Here is a 6,954-nt window from a genome sequence, read left to right as displayed (position 1 = left end):
CCCTTTTGTTGATGTCTTCAGTCCTTTATTCCGATGCATCAAGATAAACTTGTCATCATTTCTTCGGGAACTCCATCGTACTTACGAAAAGATAAGGGGCAGCTCACTACGACATAATGCTTTTGAGGGAAACAATCTGGGGTTAACCCATGAATTAGTATAAGATTATCTCTCGAGTTTGAACATTTAAAAGACATCGAGAGTAAGGTTGGGAGGTACAATAAGAAGTTTCAAGTAGCCAGGCAATCGTTCAATGCCTAGTCAGAAGGTGAAAGTGGTTTCAAAGCAACGGGATAATTATTGTGTCCGATGCCAGAATTGATGATCTCATCGGAAAGGTGGCTCATGAATTACTTACGAGTCCACGCGGGAGGAATAACTTTGGAACTGGGGTGTGCAGGAGAGTCAGGTTTCGATCCTGTGGAACTGTGGGTTATGGGCCCACCATGTGGTTTTTTTTTAATAGGAGCAGTGACATCTTTCACGGTCATGATAGCAAGGCATGTCAGAGAGTACCAAGTCAGTTATGCCGGCATCAACGTTGGTACCAAGGGCGAGGGACGAAGAGAACCACTTTCCTGCTCGTTGAACGAGGCGGACCAATAGGCAAGGTTCTCGTCCATCGGTGGCTACCGGAATGTCATCAACAATAGTAACATGGTCTTACTGACAGAATTGCACACCGAGGAGTTTACATAAGCAGTAGAATATTGCTGCTTAGATCATATAGATCACAAGGAAGGTTCAAACAACCAATGGAAAGTAAAATATGATTATCATATTAAACAGAACAATGGAAAGGAAAATGTGTTTAAACACATATTTTAGGGATATATCCTTCCCAAGGACAAGCAGAGCATGATATCCGTGGCAGGATATAATGTAGAAAACTCTTTAGGTAAGGGGGGAGGAATCTCATGACATTACCCATACAACAGTGTTTGGATAATTGAGCATGAAACATTTAGCATTGGGCTTCAAATGTTCTTGTTGAAAATTAGAGTATCACAGACATGCTTCGAGATAGCATTGACATGGTCACCAGGTGAAGATCAGACTTTGGATACTTGAAGGATCCATCAGGAACAGCTTGTAGAATAAGTCTTACAATTTCCTTATGGAAGAATGGAAAACCCTGCTGAAAAGGAATCTATAATGATAGGTCCTCCAGCCGGGGGGGGGGGGTGCTAGGTATGACATCATGCTACCGGGTCATCAAGGATCAACATCATAACTCTCTGAAAGTTGTCCCAACCATCTTAGCTGACCGGGATTCGGATCCGATTGGTGTCAGGATACCTCAGACTCAGGATGTCCGAGAAGAAAAGCTGCGGCACATATCGACGAAATGACATTGTAAGATTCTCGGGAAATGAACTATGGGAGCGGGTTCCTGAAACAATAGTTCATCATTAAACCAAGGAGAGGATGAGGAGGTGACTGATGGACTCAGCGATAACTCATCGAGGTATCCAAAAGATGGATCTCCACAATTATGTGGATAAGGAGATAACATTTGTCAGATCAAATGATATAATGGGTATGCTCGAGGAAAACGTACATAATTAAACATTGGTTGAACGGTGCACCCGAAATATGGGTTGGGTTGCACGGCCAACGTTAGAATGGTGATTCAATTAGCGAAGGACTTAGAATGAACTATCGCCCATTCACTTCAAAGAATTAGGGTTGCTAGAAGGAAAGAATTCAAACAACAACGTTCACTTGTTGGAATTAACACGGGGACCAAGAAAGAATGGTGATGGTGAGAGGTATTTCTATGTCAAGAATTCTCAAGAGGTGGAACAAATCTCAGAACATTCTTGACATAAAGGATGGTAATACTCCAAGGTAAGGAAGAACAATTGCTGGATAGCAAGGAACTCAAGGTATAACACCGAACATGAACAAGCTTGTGTTGGTGGGAGGGCAATAAAGTGGTCGACGATAATACAATTCATCGAGGGCAAGGATGGTATGTCTCATCATGGATTCAATTGATATCCTGGATGAGCTCAGAATGTTGATGATCACGACACCTTTGTCGCGAGAGTTCATGAAGATGTAATCGATCGGTAATGACATCAAGTCAAGTAATGATGAAGTGAAAGGTTATTGGAACCATGGGTACGACACAAACTCGAACTCAAGCTTGTTGTTTAAGGTGAAAGGGTATGACGAGGAAAATCGACGTAAGGTTAGTTCATCGTCGAAAATTGGTGCTCCGAGAATAAGGACCAGGTAGCACCGTTAGAATCGTCACGTCAATGATATAGCCAAACAGGCTAGGAATGGCATGATCGGGTACAAACTCGTACTTATAGAAGCTTACTGAAGAGTTGTTGAACCATAGAGCGGACTCGGTTCAGTTATCGGTGTCTTTGAGTGTTCAATAACTCCGAGCCCATGAAAAATTGTAATCGGTGAGTATGTAGCACTTGATGAAAAACTCATAAGAAATTATGCAGTTCCAAGATAATCTCGAGATACCAGGTGGTAATACTCGACGACAGATCAAACTAGAAGTTGAACTGGGGTATTGCTCTATAGAAGACAAGTGCTTAAACTTGCACACGACATGATATTTAAAGGAGAACATGGTCAGAACCACGATTGCAAAAAGGCCAGATCTCAGATATAAGATGAACTTATACCAAGGGAATAATTGATTTTAAAAGAAGCTTCGATGAGAAGATGTACATCGTGTCCATGGGCATGAACGCAAAGTTCAAGGTCGACTCCCACTTCTCCAATGCATAATCTTCCATTCACTTCTCGCTTTGATAAAGGCATTAGTGTTGAAAGTTTTACCTGGTGAAATACCAGATGAGTATGACTCGTGAAATCTTCCGAGTTCACACATATTAAGGAAGGCATAGGTTCAACCCATCCGGGCATCTTACGAACATATACCACAAACTTCGGGGTAATTAATACAAGCTCGAAAGTAGAGCATTGTTGGTCAAGCAGAGGATACAATGTACCAAAGGCATTATGTATCAGGGGAAAGAGCTCACAAGGTGATTAATTATGAAGGACATAAAATCCAACAAAGGAACCGATGGTCCACAACGGAGCTGGTGTGGGTATCGATACTCTATCAAAGGAAGAAGGAATGCAAGTGCACCGGATTATAGAAACAACTAACTAACTCAATTGTCAAATGCAAAGGAATTATGATTCCCAAATCAAGGGATCAGAAGCAATGCTCTGATTAGGGGTGGATAAGTTGAATAGCCTTAGGGTACAATCAAAGACAATTCGATTGGTCGAGAACCAATTCCAGTTAAAAGAATGACAGCTCAGCCGGAAAAGTAATTTATAAGGATCAATGATGATTGCGTGTATTCGCAAACATATTGAGTCAATAGACCCAAAATGATAATGACAAGGAATGTCAATAAGACTACGAGACTTATGGGATTAATCATAATGAAAGCAAACAAGAAATTCCAGAGCAATAGGTTGCTGAGGATTTTCGGAATATCGGGTGGTATTTCGAAGACTTTTGTGAAACTCATGAACAACTGGGGATGAGCGGATACTTGACAAGTGCGGCGATTTATTTGAAGGGGTATTCATGTGGCAAAGAACTGCTAGGCAGTAGGCACGAAGTATTCTCGGAACAATAGAGAAAACTTCGGATATCTTGTAATAACAAGAACAATGGGGAATGATCATAAGAATGGCAAGTGTAAGTAGTTATCCATAAGGATTTATCGGTGGTCGGGAATAGCAAAAGTGATGGGCACAAAGTCTCGAGAGAATATCAAAGAGTATCTCCGAAATCTTCTGGTGCAGTCGGTGACTATCTGGACTGAAGGGGCTCTCCGGGAGAAAGTATTTTCGAGAACCTAAAGTTAGTTTTTAGTAAAAATCGTTTAACCCGAATAGAAGAGGGTTCAGAATCCCAGAGTAAAGGTCGAGGAATAAAAGATCCTAATACCACCCAATGGCGACGTGGGCCCATGGGCCGCACAGCCATGTTAGTAAAAGTTTTGTAAAGTCTAGACTCGACTTCGGCCAAGGAGTTGGAAGGGGGATTCCTACAGGCAGTCGGCTCTGATACCAACTTGTGACGCCCCCGATTCAATCGTACACTAGTCATACACGCAAACGTGTACGATCAAGATCAGGGACTCACGGGAAGATATCACAACACAACTCTACAAATAAAATAAGTCATACAAGCATCATAATACAAGCCAGGGGCCTCGAGGGCTCGAATACAAGTGCTCGATCATAGACGAGTCAGCGGAAGCAACAATATCTGAGTACAGACATAAGTTAAACAAGTTTGCCTTAAGAAGGCTAGCACAAACTGGGATACAGATCGAAAGAGGTGCAGGCCTCCTGCCTGGGATCCTCCTAACTACTCCTGGTCGTCGTCGTCAGCCTGCACGTAGTAGTAGGCACCTCCGGTGTAGTAGGGGTCGTCGTCGACGGTGGCGTCTGGCTCCTGGACTCCAGCATCTGGTTGCGACAACCAGAAAGAAAGGAAAGGGGAAAAGGGGGGAGAAAGCAACCGTGAGTACTCATCCAAAGTACTCGCAAGCAAGGAACTACACTACATATGCATGGGTATATGTGTAAGGAGGCCATATCGGTGGACTGAACTGCAGAATGCCAGAATAAAAGGGGGATAGCTAGTCCTATCGAAGACTACGCTTCTGGCAGCCTCCGCCTTGCAGCATGTAGAAGAGAGTAGATTGAAGTCCTCCAAGTAGCATCTCCAAGTAACATCTCCAAAAAGCATCTCATAGCATAATCCTACCCGGCGTTCCTCTCCTCATATCCCTGAGGTAGAGCGACCACCGGTTGTATCTGGCACTTGGAAGGGTGTGTTTTATTAAGTATCCGGTTCTAGTTGTCATAAGGTCAAGGTACAACTCCAAGTCGTCCTGTTACCAAAGATCACGGCTATTCGAATAGATTAACTTCCCTGCAGGGGTGCACCACATAACCCAACACGCTCGATCCCATTTGGCCGGACACACTTTCCTGGGTCATGCCCGGCCTCGGAAGATCAACACGTCGCAGCCCCACCTAGGCAAAACAGAGAGGCCAGCACGCCGGTCTAAACCTAAGCGCACAGGGGTCTGGGCCCATCGCCCATAGCACACCTGCACGTTGCGAGGGCGGCCGAAAGCAGACCTAGCCTAGTGGCGTTCCAGTCCAATTCGGCGCGCGCCGCTCCGTCGCTGACGTCTGAAGTGCTTCGGTTGATACCACGACGTCGGGATACCCATAACTACTCCCACGTAGATGGTTAGTGCGTATAGGCTCGTAGCCAGACTCAGATCAAATACCAAGATCTCGTTAAGCGTGTTAAGTATCCGCGAATGCCGAACAGGGCCAGGCCCACCTGTCTCCTAGGTGGTCTCAACCTGCCCTGTCGCTCCGCCACAAAATAATAGTCGGGGGCCGTCGGGAACTCAGGCCCACCACTACCTGGATGGAGCCACCTGCCCTTTCAGCCCCCTCGTCAGAATCACTTGCGGGTACTCAATGAGCTGACCCGACTTTAGTCACCATATGTATAGTATGTATGTATGTATAGTATATACCCGTGATCACCTCCCAAGTGATCACGGCCCGATAGTATAGCAAGGCAGACTGACAAGAATGTAGGGCCAATGATGTTAAACTAGCATCCTATACTAAGCATTTAGGATTGCGGGTAAGGTATCAATGACTGTAGCAACAATGACAGGCTATGCATCAGAATAGGATTAACGGAAAGCAGTAACATGCTACACTACTCTAATGCAAGCAGTATAGAGGAGAATAGGCGATATCTGGTGATCAAAGGGGGGGCTTGCCTGGTTGCTCTGGCAAGAGAGAGGGGTCGTCAACTCCGTAGTCGAACTGGTCAGCAGCAGCGTCGGTCTCGTAGTCTACCGGAAAGGAGTAACGGAGGGGGGAACACAATAAATAACAGAGCAATCAAATGTAACACAAAGCAAGACGCGGCAATACGTTGTGCTAGGGGTGTCCTAACGTAGGGATAGGCGATACCGGTGAAGGGGGAAACATCCGGGAAAGTATCCCCAGTGTTTCGCGTTTACGGGCAGAGGAGCCGGAGGGGGAAAGTTGCGAGTTTGATAGGTTAGGGGGGTGTGGCGGACGAACGGACCGCGTATCCGGATTCGTCTCGTCGTTCTGAGCAACTTTCATGTTGAAAATATTTTAATCCGAGTTACGGATTAAAAGATACGATTTTTAAAAGATTTTAACAATTTTGGAATTTAATTATTTATTTAATTAATCCAAAAAAATGTATTTATGACGTCAGCATGATGTCATGCTGACTTCAGCAGTCAACAGGGGTTGACTGAGTCAAGCCTGACATGTGGGTCCAGTGGGACCCACCTGTCATTCTCTATTTAAATTAATTAGGGTTTAGGTTAATCTAATTACAGTTTAATTAAACTAATTAGTTAATTAGGTTAATCTAATTATGATTAATTAACTTAATTAATTCCTTAATCAATTAATTAATTTAATTATTATTTATTTATTTAATAAACATTATTATTATTATTTTAATTCCTTTTTTTTAAAGTTCTGGGGCGTGGGCCCCTGTGGTCAGTGGCCCAGGGGGCCTAGCGGGCGCTGGGTACGGGGGTGCGGGCACACGCCCGAGTCCACCTGGGATGGGGTCGACGGGCGGCTGTGCGGGCGTAGCCCGCCTAGGCGGCGAGGGAGAGCTGGGCGCGGGCGCCGGCAGCCAGGGACAAAGAGGAGCGGAGGGTTCAGGGGCCGGCGTCGCCGGAGGGAGAGGAGGCCGGGGTTGGAGGCGATTCGGTGGAGGGCCGGCGACGGCGTGCAGGGGACGGCGCACGGGCTCGGGAGGCGGGACGAGACCCGTGCGTGAAGGGGGACGCGGTCGTGCGTGGCCGTGCGTGCGAAGGCGCGGCCCGGGGCGTGCGGGGCCGCGGCTGTGGCCGCGTG

This window comes from Triticum dicoccoides, chromosome 2A, assembly GCF_002162155.2.
Source record: "Triticum dicoccoides isolate Atlit2015 ecotype Zavitan chromosome 2A, WEW_v2.0, whole genome shotgun sequence".
Classification (NCBI taxonomy): Eukaryota; Viridiplantae; Streptophyta; class Magnoliopsida; order Poales; family Poaceae; genus Triticum; species Triticum dicoccoides.
This window is presented reverse-complemented; position numbering follows the sequence as displayed.